At 36.3% G+C, this 11,651-nt stretch overlaps 1 protein-coding gene across 2 annotated transcripts in view; it reads right to left on the reverse strand.

The window, feature by feature from the left end:
- Positions 1 to 6,276, reverse strand: part of KCNJ15 (potassium voltage-gated channel subfamily J member 15) — a 39,468-nt gene extending 33,192 nt beyond the window's left edge. For both annotated transcript variants that reach the window (XM_027875441.1, XM_027875443.1), the window contains exons 1-2: positions 6,188 to 6,276; positions 6,026 to 6,103 (exon numbers count right to left, since the gene is read on the reverse strand). The gene's annotated coding sequence lies outside the window, so the exon portion shown is untranslated. The remainder of the gene's footprint in view (positions 1 to 6,025; positions 6,104 to 6,187) is intronic.
- Positions 6,277 to 11,651: the final 5,375 nt, after the last annotated feature.

Below are 11,651 nucleotides of genomic sequence, written 5' to 3' on the forward strand. Positions count from 1 at the left end.
CAGCCCTGGACAGTTAGCATAATATGACTGAAAGCTAACTGGTCCTGCTCATTTGGCACCTGGAGACAAAATTCTCAGTTTATGAGGACTATACAATGAAATAGGAAGGGCAGCTAATGTAGCTGGTAACAAGATACAAAAAAAATGCTCTGCCAATGGAGATGGGGACTAATACATCAGAGTGGATAAGCCTTTGACAAAAAGCATGGCCTCAAACCCAAATGTTTCTCTGAATCACTTTTGTAGGGCCAGTTTTTATCAATTATGCATTCCACACAAAACCTACCCTTTGTACCTTTTAAGATGGCCAAGATATGGAGTTATATGTCACTGGCTTTATTAAGATGGATTCCCATTGCAAAAAACTCTCCAATGGGACCTGCAAAGGAGGGAGTGAAGTTCTTAAAGGAAATAGGTTTGAAAGATTAGATCTATCTACACACACACACACACACACACACACACACACACACACACACACAAACACCCTAAGACCAGCCAGCCTCAGGGGTAATTAGTTAGCAGAGCACCACCCAGTGGCTTTAGGCTTTAGCTATAGGTCTCCCTCTCTCACATAATTATATAGGTATAGGCTGATCAAGTGGTGAAATCTGTGGAGATTGGAAAAGTAGTAGAAAGGACAAATACTACTGTCAGAGAAATTGGGTACTCTGGAGATGAAGGGAGGAGGTAATAGGTCCATTTTTCTTTAGGTGAGCAAGAAGAGATGATGTCCTCTCCTAGAGCCTTTGGTTATAGCTTCTTAAACATGAGGTGATAAGAAAGCCCTATTGGTCTTCTAATAAAATCATACTATGAAATTCAGCCCAGGCAGCCAGTGTGGATGGAATGAAAGTGGTACATTTTAAATTTCACTCTTCAAGGTATTAGTGCTTTTCACAAACAGGTTGTGGCTATGCTAGAAACCAGGGCTTCCAGTTCAGACCCTAGAGCCTTGCCTCATCCACTAGTCAAAAGGGTCTCATCTATAAGGAACTCACTCCCAAGTAATACCATTTTGCATGGTTTGCCAGCAGGCTCCATCTACTATAGAAGAATACACACGAATTTCAGCAGCCACTAATCTAGGGAATCAGGGGAATAAGCAAATATCCCCAGTAAATTGAGCTGCAGGCCATGTGGCTGGTATATGAGAGAGCCCTGAGGGGTGGAGCAGAGATAATCTTCATCTATACTGTTTATAGAAGTGGTAGCCAAGTGGTATGGGTCGTGGAGAAGACAGGAATGGACAACCAAAGCCTACAGAGGGGGATCAATGGAAGCATTTCACTGAAGCCTCCCACTGCATACAGGTATTTATGTACCATGTCAACACTTCCATCAATGGCATCCTGTGCTCTTTGAGGATCTAATCAACTAGGGTGGAGTCATTACAACAGAAGATGGAAGTGAGTCCATTATGAATCTGGAATTGGAAGAGTGATGACACATTGTTCAGAGTATGGGACCATGTAATCTCCCTAAGGATGAGGCAGATATTCCTGCACAACTGAGCTCCTTGTACCAGTAGGAGCACCCCCCTAACCCAAGTGGCCCTCAACCTGTCACCAAATGATAAAATGGTACATCCACATCTCAGTGCAAGAGTTTTGTCCCTGCTAATCAATACCTTGCGCCATTATACCTAATTGCCCAGCCCAGATGTCCACCTCATGAGCTGTGGGAGGCTTCATTATCAAAAAACCAACAAATCAATAACAACTACCAAAGGGCAAGGAATTGCCAATCCAACAATATTTTAAATCTTATCTCCAATAAGATTTGCCTAACAAGAATGACCTATATTTAGACATAGTTCCAATGTACATACTCTGGCCTTTCTTTATTACTCCCCTATCAATCACCTGGGCCTTGAAGTGTTTGTTCTCTCAGTGGGCTATATACAACCTGGACTATATACAACTTTAGCTATAGCTCAAGAACACACAAATTGGCTGACTTACTTTCTTCTGGTTTGATTTAGACAACTCTTCAAAAAGAGCATGGGGGATCAAAAGGTTGTATTGTTGTGAGATGAAATGCTTTATAATAGCAATGGGGGGGATGTTAAAACTATCATACTATAGAACTATGGTGAATGTATTATTAATTTGTAAACATTAGTGACCCTCCAGCTGACTTAGTGGTGATTCTGAATCCTTGGATGAATGTAAGGAAGGGTCTTTTATTTAATTTCTGTGGAAGGAGGCACCCCCTCCACAGAGCCCTGTAATGGAGGAAAATTTGGTATGATCCCATGTTAGGATGTGGCTCTCAAGGAGATAAAGGTTTTGATGATGAGCCCAGGAATTTGAGCGGGAGGCAGTACTGAGAAAGCTTCAGTTACCAGAATCTAAACTGGTATGTATGTAAGAGGTCTATGACTTCTTGGCCACTTTACCTCAGGTGACTGACATATGAAGAATCTATAGCAATGACAGATGTCACCATCAGTAGTTTCCCTCTAATGTTCTTGGTACTAAACCTACTTTATGTCAACAGATAAATCTATGACTTCCATAGATGTTAACCATAATCTGTTTGGTGTTCTTGATGTTGCTGGTGTTGCTTCTGCTCATTTTTGCCATAATACATCAGGAAACTTATCATAGTAGGTTGTAACTGTCAAGATTTGGTGTCACACACAACATGGACTAGATCATTGAGATCTGGGACATGGTACTTCCAAAGTATTGAGGAAAAACTGAAGATTTCTAGTCTTTGTCCTCTTCATTTTTTTTTTGCCATTCTTTCAGGGGGCATTAGGTTTTTTAAGTTGCCTATCTTTTTAGGTCTTTGTCTCTTTTTCCCTGGTAATGCTTATTGCAGGACCCTCAAATCAACAAGATTAGGATTATCTAGTAACAGTTCTAAAATTATCTAAGTGGTGAAAATTCCACTAGAAGGAAGATCTTAAGATCTTTGGTAAGGGATAGAAAGGTAGTGTGAGAAATATCCTAGCCCTTTCCCCTATGCAAGTTAGGCTAGGTTTTTTTTCTTCCTGAAAAGTGAAAAAAAACTCTCCCTGGAACATGATTGGCTTAAGGACATAAAGTTTAATTTGTGCTGCCCTTGATGTATCTTCCTAGTAGCCTCTGGCTCAACTGAGGTAGTTTCCTGCTAACTTACAGACACAAAAATGCCCACTTGTGTGGCCAATTGAGGATCTTCAGAAATGGTGAATGTTTCAACAACATAATCCTTCCAGATGTAGATGCATTTCCATATAACAACTAGTATCTATATAGTACTTTAATGTACTCAAAGCTCTTTACAAATATCTCATTTTATCTTTACAAAAACTTTGGGAGGTAGCTGCCATTATTAACTCCATTTTACGGGTGAGGAAACTGAGGCTGAAAAAGATTTAGTAACTTGCTCAGGATCATAGTAAGTGTCTGAGGTCAGATTTGAACTCAGGTTTTCCTGACTCCAAGTCTAGCACTTTGTCAAAGGGATATATGCCCAGTATTGATTCTACCCAAGCTAAGGTTTGTAGTATTTTTGCTGATTAGCCTTTCTAAGCTATAGCTAGCTGACTAACCTTGTTATGTTAGCTGTTGGATTCTCACTTTGTTCCAAGATAGAACCTCAACTAACAGGAGACCAACCTAAGACCTACTCCAAACACTTATCAAAGAAATTCAAAGCATTGCTCTTTAATTCCAATAAACTAATGGGATAGAACAGAAGGAAAGCAACTTTCAAATGCTTGACATTTCTTTTACTTAATTTGGAAAACCTAACTAACTATTTGGTGCTCTGTACTATACTGTGTTGGTTAGCCTTGTACAAATTTTCTTGTTAATGAGCAGGAAAGAATTAAAAAGAAAACAAAATCTTGGAAGAGACAATTAACATGAAACCTTCCAATGTTCAAAAGACATCTAAGTTGCACTCTTAAATGCTTAGCTCACGTTTCCTCTATAAGCCCTATCTGACATTAGTTTTAAATACTAGATGTCCCTGTCTCACTCAGGCTAGAAAAGCTCAGGCTGTTACTCATGGCTCTATTTCACTGTCGATTCCCTTGGGAACTTTTGACCTGCACTATTTCAGACCTGAGCTGGTTCATTTGTCTTTAGGCAACCTGTTAGTCTCCAACTCAGTGGGAGAAGAGGGAGAGCACCCACCCCATATTATTGACAAAATTAAGTGTGGAAATCTGATAGGCATAACCCACTGAAGTTCAAAATTCTGGAACTCAAGAGATCTGCCAGTACCATTCTCCACAATAGCTGGGATTAAAGGTATAATGCCTGTCAATGCCTACCTGTTCTTAAAGAGAACCATCCATACCAGTTAGAAATGTCAGAAGAGGGAAGTAGGGAATTTTTTTTCAATAAAATGACCACACATTTTTGTTTCGTTCAGTGGGAAAGACAAAGGGATGGAATGAAGCCTTTGAAGAAGTTTTATTTTACATAAGCAACCCAAGACTGTGGCCACATAACTCAGTGGGGAAAAACTCTAAAATATAAGCATTAAGTACAGTCGAGAAGAAAAAAAAAAGGGAAATTAAATTCTGGATGACAACTTGAAAATAAAATAAAAAGCTGGTTGGTTTTTTCTTTTTTATTAGATTTTTCTGCATTTCAGCCTATTATTATTATTGTGGTATTGGCAAGACCATGTTTAAACTTGCATGTCTAAGAATGACTTTTTAAATTTATGAGTGACAACTATTTTGTCTATTTTTACTAGTGGAATTCTACTATGTTTAAAATCTTGGGGGCACTCAATTTTCACGTGTGATGGCAATTATAAATAGCACAATTTTGTCCAACACCTGAGCCAGTTTTTTAAAAAATTCTTAAAGTTACCAGCAACGAAAGAAAATTAATTCACCTTCTTCCTTACTCCTCTTCCCCCTTTCTCAGTATGTGATTACTGATTGTTTTATACATACATACACATATACATACACACACATATACATACACACACACCTATACATATATATTGTTTTAAATCAAAAGGTTAGTTTTAGCAATTTTTGTACTTTTTTCTAAGATTCTCTGAGTAATAGAAAAAAAGAGCATTTTTAATTAAAATGAAAAAAATGGGGCAAAGGAGAATCTTGAGGTCTGAACTTAGAGGAAGTACAAAGCAGAAGATAACTTTGATCTTAAGTGTACAATAAATCAAGAGCATACTAATTTTTATTTTTTTGTAAGATAAATAAGCTGTTAAAATTGGAAAAAAAGGTGTAAAAAAGAAGGATTAGAATAGATCTAAGGGAAATGTTTCTTAGGGAAGAAAAAAAGGAAATAAGTTTGCATATGTATTAGAATGCCTTTAGGCAAAATATGAAGGAAAGCAGAAGTAGTAAACATAACTAAATATCATGGGGAAATTTCAGCCAGTGTAGATTTATTTTCAGAGACTAAGCCTAAACGTATAAAGGTACCTTCTATGGATCAGGAACAGTTCAAAATGTCCTCCAAGTCAGAATTGTTTACATTCCTTATACCTAGCACAGAAAACTTACATAATCTCTTCTTACATGGCTAAGCAACCAATTTTAAAATGCCCTGATCAAGTTTTCCTTAACAGTAACTTAAACTTCTTTCTTCCACCAATAAAAGAAAAGTAACTGACAGAAAGTTATTGGGGGAAAAAGCTTTAAAACATAACATAAAATCCAGAAAAAAACATAACTCTCAAAAATTCTGAAATAAAAGAAACCTATACAAAGAGAAGAAATAAGAATGTTTCTCCTAAGAGCTAAAGCTCTCTAACACACAGCAAACATGATATCTGGATATTGTTTTTTAATAAATAAAAAAAATCTCCCTATGCCATCCTTAAATATTAACCATTTTTCTACAAGTAAAAAGTATTTCTTAAATTCTTTCTGACAAGATTGAATTACTGAATTACACTCTTGAATTCCTGAAACTGCTTTTTAAAAACTCATAATTTAAGGCTTGAACTTTAGAAAGAAAGGTGTTGCTGTGGTGGTTTTTACATAGCTCCCAAATCATTACATGCTCCACTGTTTTAATAAGTATGTACCTCTTACCTGCAAAGATCAATATATGCAGACTTCTTTTTAGATGTTGTCATAACAGAACAAGGAATTAACAGCCAACTCGGGGTCCTTCAGGAAAATAGAAAAAATGAAAATGGTTTTTGTTCACTGTTACTGAAAAAAAAAGTTGGTTTGATTTTGAATATCAATTACCTGAATGAACTAGAGAAAGGAGAAAGTGAGAGGAGAGGGAGCCCGAAGGAAAGGAATCTGAGAAAAGTCAATGATGTCAGCAGAATTTCTTAAGGAAATCTACAGACCAGCAAATGATTTGCAGCAATAAACACCCAGTTCACTGCTATGCAAATATCTACCTAAGAGGAAACTGATGTACTTTTAAAGAAGGCCAGTTAATCTTTGAAGAAACTTTAGCCTGTCAGATCAAAGTCTGATTTTAAGACCCCATAGCCAAAATAAAGTGAATTGCTTTTTACATAACAGCTTTTATTTCAAGCTTCATCTTTATGTGCTTTCCCCCTTTTAGGAATCAATTCTTGGCCCTGACTTCTCAAAATGGGGAAAACTGGAATCTAACTGAAATTCTAACTTAACACTCTGAGTGAACTAAACATAATAACCATCATCATGAATAAAAAATCAGATGAAAACTAAAGTTACCACCAAGCACTGTGATCCACGACATCAACTTTTCCTATATGTTATTTCTTCCACTTGTAACAAAACCTGAAAAGAATTAGAATAGATCTAAGGGAAATGTTTCTCAGGGGAAAAAAAGGAAATAAATATAGATATCTATTAAAATGTCCAAAATTCCAAAGTCTTATGTAGAATAAAGTCTAACTTATAGAAAGAAATTATTGGAACTACAATTTCAGAGGGCTAATTATGAAACATGTTGCACACCTCCTAACGAGAGAGGTGAAGGATGAGACATACATTTTTGGATACTGCCAATTTGTGGCTTCGTTTTGCTCAATTGTGTTTTTTTCATACGGGGGAGGGCATTGGGGGAGGTACAATTGGGGGAGGGGTACATTGGGGGAGGGGATAGTAATGCTCCCCCCTCAAAACTGTCATTGACATACTTTTTTTAAATGTACAATAGAACTAAAGGAAGTTCAAAAAGGACATAAACTGGTAGAATAGTTTTGAAACTAACTGATTGATTTCATTTTATATTTAAAAAAACTAGCTGCATGTAATAGAGATTTGTGGTTTCCCATGGAGGCACATGAATAGCAAGCATTTATTGACAGACACTGGACTAAGTACTGGGAATAGAAATATAAGCAAGCAAGCAAACAAACAAAAAACAATCGTTGCCTTCAAGGAGCTGCTGACATTCTAATGGAGAAAGACAAAATATGAAATAGAACTAGAAAGGATAGAAAAGAAAAGGGTTACCCACCTGGGCATCATAACAAAGTTGTTAGCATAGCTGCTCCAGGCCTGTTCCTTAAAAGGAATTTAGTAGGAGATGGGAATCATGTATCATGGAGGGATATTGAAGGATTAGAAAACATTGGGAGCCAAGGGAAGTGCCAGAAATTTCCAAACTTATTTTTGCTGTTCTTGTGGGGGGGAATGTTCATGTCTGAATTTGTGAAAAACAAAATTACTCTCTCTCTGTCTCTCTGTCTCTCTGTCTCTCTGTCCCCCTCTCTCTCTCTCTCTCTCTCTCTATATATATATATATATATGTAGGTATGTATGTATGTATGATTAGAAATATTTTAAGAAATGATTAGAAATATTTTCTTAAAGTCAATATTAAAAAGGAGATACTGCAACAATAGGACAAAATATGTGCTATCATTTGTAATTTCTTTTTTTTTACCCTCTTGTTTATATAGGGGGAAAAAAAGAGGGAATAAGAATATATATAGTGCCTACTATGTGCCAGGCACTGTACTAAGCACAATTTATGAATATTATTTTATTTAGTCCTCACAAACTAACCTTTGAGATAGGTGCTATTGTTATTTTACAGCTGAGGAAACTGAAGCAAACAGAAATTAAGTGACTTGTTCAGGGTCACACAGACAGTAAGTACCTAAGGTCAAATTCCAATTCTGGTCTTCCTGACTGTAGGGCACATAGGTGGCACAGTGGATACAGCACCAGGCCTATAGTCAGAAAGACTCATATTCCTTAAAATCAAATCTGGCCTCAGATACTTACTAGCTGTGTGACCCTGAATAAATTACTTAACCTTGTATGCTTCAGTTTTTTCATCTGTAAAATGAGATGGAGAAGAAAATGGCTAACCACTCTAGTATCCTTGATAAGAAAACCCCAAATGAGGTCCCAAAGAATCAGACATGATTGAAACAATCTCTGAACTATAAATTCCTGACCGTCTAAGTATGTATATACTTACATACCTTTCTTGAGACTCTTTTTCCAGGTATGGTGTCACAGTAGGCTGGCTCAAGGCATACACAGATTTTCAAGCTTTCTGGTGGTTTAAAAAACTCAAAGTGCCATATTCAAAGATATAAGAACTTTTCTATAGATTTTGTTGTTGCTGTTGTTGTTAACAACATCCTCGTATTGTTTCAAAGGCTGATACCTCTCTTTGTTGCAGAGGAGATGAATATTTTGGATGCCTCTGGCTTCCAAATGTATTTGGATTTAACGTATGCAGATGTCTGAAATTACATTTGAAATTAACATTTGTAGACATTTAAATAAAAGTCGGCAGTGATAGTTTCATAACATTGGAGAAAATAATTCTTTTTTTTAAATTAATTTATTTTTAGTTTTCAACATTTGCTTCTATAAGATTTTGAGTTCTAAATTTTCTCCCCCTCCCCCTTTGCCAAAATGGCATGCAATATGATATGGGCTATACATGTACAATCATATTAAACATATTTCCATATTAGTCATGTTGTAAAGAAGAATCAGAACCAAAGGGGAAAACCACAAAAAAGAAGAAACAGTAACAAAAAGAGAAAATAGCATTCTCCGATCTGCATTCAGACTCCATAGTTCTTTCTCCGGATGTAGATAGCATTTTCCATCATAAGTCTTTTGGAATTGTCTTAGCTCATTGCATTGCTGAGAAGAGTTAAGTCTATCAAAGTTAGTCATCACACAGTATTACTGTTACTGAGTACAATGTTCTCCTGGTTCTGCTCTCTTCATTCAGCATCAGTTCATGTAAGTCTTTCCAGGTTTTTCTGAAGTCTGTTTGCTCATCATTTTTTATGGAACAATAGTATTCCATTACATTCACATACTACATCTTGTTCTGCCATTCCCCAGTTGATGGGCATCTCCTCAATTTGCAATTCTTTACCACCACAAAAAGAGCTGCTATAAATATGTTTGTACATGTGGGTCCTTTTCCCATTTTTATGATCTCTGGGACACAGTCCTAGAAGTGGTGTTGCTGGATCAAAGTGCATACACAGTGTTATAGCTCTTTGGGCATAGTTCCAAATTGCTCCCCAGCCATTCTGGATCAGTTCACAATTCCACCAACAATGCATTAGTGTTCCAATTTTCCTACATCTTCTCCAAGATTCATCATTTTCCTGTTTTGTCATATTAGCCAATCTGATAGGTGTGATGTGGTACCTCAGAGTTGTTTTAATTTGTGTTTCTCTCATCAATAGTGATTTAGAGTATTTTATATGACTATAGATAGCTTTAATTTCTTCATCTGAAAACTGCCTGTTCATATCCTTTGACCATTTATCAATTGGGGAATGACTTGTATTCTTAATAAATTTGACTCAGTTTTCTATATATTTTAGAAATGAGGTCTTTATTAGAGTCACTGCTTGTAAAAATTGTTTCCTAGCTTTCTAATTCTTCCCTTCTAATCTTGGCTGCATTGCCTTTGTTTGTGCAAAAACTTTTTAATTTAATGTAATCAAAATTATCCATTTTGCATTTCATAATGTTCTCTATCTCTTGTTTGGTCATAAATTCTTCCATTCTCCATAGATCTGACAGGTAAACTATTCCTTGCTCTCCTAATTTGCTTATAGTATCACCCTTTATATCTAAATTGTGTACCCATTTTGACTTAATCTTGGTATATGGTGTAAGGTGTTGGTCTATGCCTACTTTCTGCCATATTATTTTCTGGTTTCTCCAGCAGTTTTTGTCAAATAGTGAGTTCTTATCCCAGAAGCTGGAGTCTTTGAAACCCAATAGATTACTATAGTCATTGACTACTGTGTCTTGTATACCTAACCTATTTCACCGATCCACCAATCTATTTCTTAGCCAGTACCAAGTAGTTTTGATGATTGCTGTTTTATAATACAGTTTTAGATCTGGTATGGCTAAGCCACCTTCCCTTGCATTTCTTTTCATTAATTCCCTTGATGTTCTGGATTCTTCCAGATGAATTTTGTTATTATTTTTTCTAGCTCTATAAAATAAGTTTTTGGTAGTTTGATTGGTATGGCATTGAATAAATAAATTGATTTAGGTAGAATTGTCAGAAAATGATAATTCTTTTCCCCATATTATTAAATCTATATATGAAAAACTGCTTTTATGTGCAATATTGTTAGGAATATTTGAACACAGGAAAGAAAGAATAGGATGCCATTTTATTCAGAAGTTTCTGAGACTATTCTATTTCCTTTCTATTTTCTCATTTCAAACATGGGCACAAGTCATCCTCCTTTCTTATGTAACAATGTGTCTTTAAGGAGGAAAAATTCACCTGCTGAACTTCTGAGAAAGAGCTGGATCTCACTTCCTCTCTTCTAGCCCCCATATTTGGAATGTGGACATCAGTCTTGTCACTCCCTTTCTTGCACAAGTTAAGGACTTTTCCCTGGTCACTGACCTTGGCTTTGCCCCATGGAGGGGTTCCTCTGAACAAATATAGAGCAGAGTAGTGAAAAAATTATTCCAAATCACACACACACACATGCAAATGCACAGTTCAGATAAAGCAGGTCCATGTTCTCCCTTTCTCTTTCATATGTATACCTTGTCTAAATGCTAGCCCTCTTTTAAAAATTCACAAATAACAAAGCCAGCCAACTAGAAGCCATTATGACTGATCTAAGTTGACATTAGTACTAATGAAACAGATATGTAAGAGAAAAAAAACTTCAAAGAACAGGAAAATTTTGGATTTAACATTTGCTCTTCAGAGGTTAAGGAATGGGGAAGGGGAAACAGTCATTTCACCATCTGTAAGAACTTAGATTTACCTCTCCTTTCAGTTGTGATTATTCCATTGGACTTCTGGGAAGTACTGTCCAAACATCAGCCACATCTTTTGTCTTGACTCTCTCAAACTCCTTCAAATTGAATAATGCACCAACTGTGGAGAAACTGTTCAAACCTTCAATGTCCTTGATAATTTGTCTCAGGAGAAACTCCTCTTCCTGGGTAAAGTAAAACTTACTTTTAAATTTTAGACCATCAGTCTTGTCAAGCCAAATTATTTCTAACTTGATTATGGCAGAACTTCATCTTCAGTGTGTATTTTTCTTGGTCAGAGAGATATGAAGGTTACACATTTCTTCAATTGGAATGGTAGCAATACCATCTGTTTTTGTTTTTGCTTTTCTGTCCTTCAAGCACTGAGAGCTAAAAGGTTTAAGCAAGTTCCTGCTTAGGAATTTAATCAGCAAACCTCAGAATGTTTGGATATTTTGAATTAAGTAAGTAGTTC

The sequence above is a fragment of the Vombatus ursinus genome, unplaced genomic scaffold (assembly GCF_900497805.2).
Source record: "Vombatus ursinus unplaced genomic scaffold, bare-nosed wombat genome assembly UNPS02014809.1, whole genome shotgun sequence".
NCBI lineage: Eukaryota > Metazoa > Chordata > Mammalia > Diprotodontia > Vombatidae > Vombatus > Vombatus ursinus.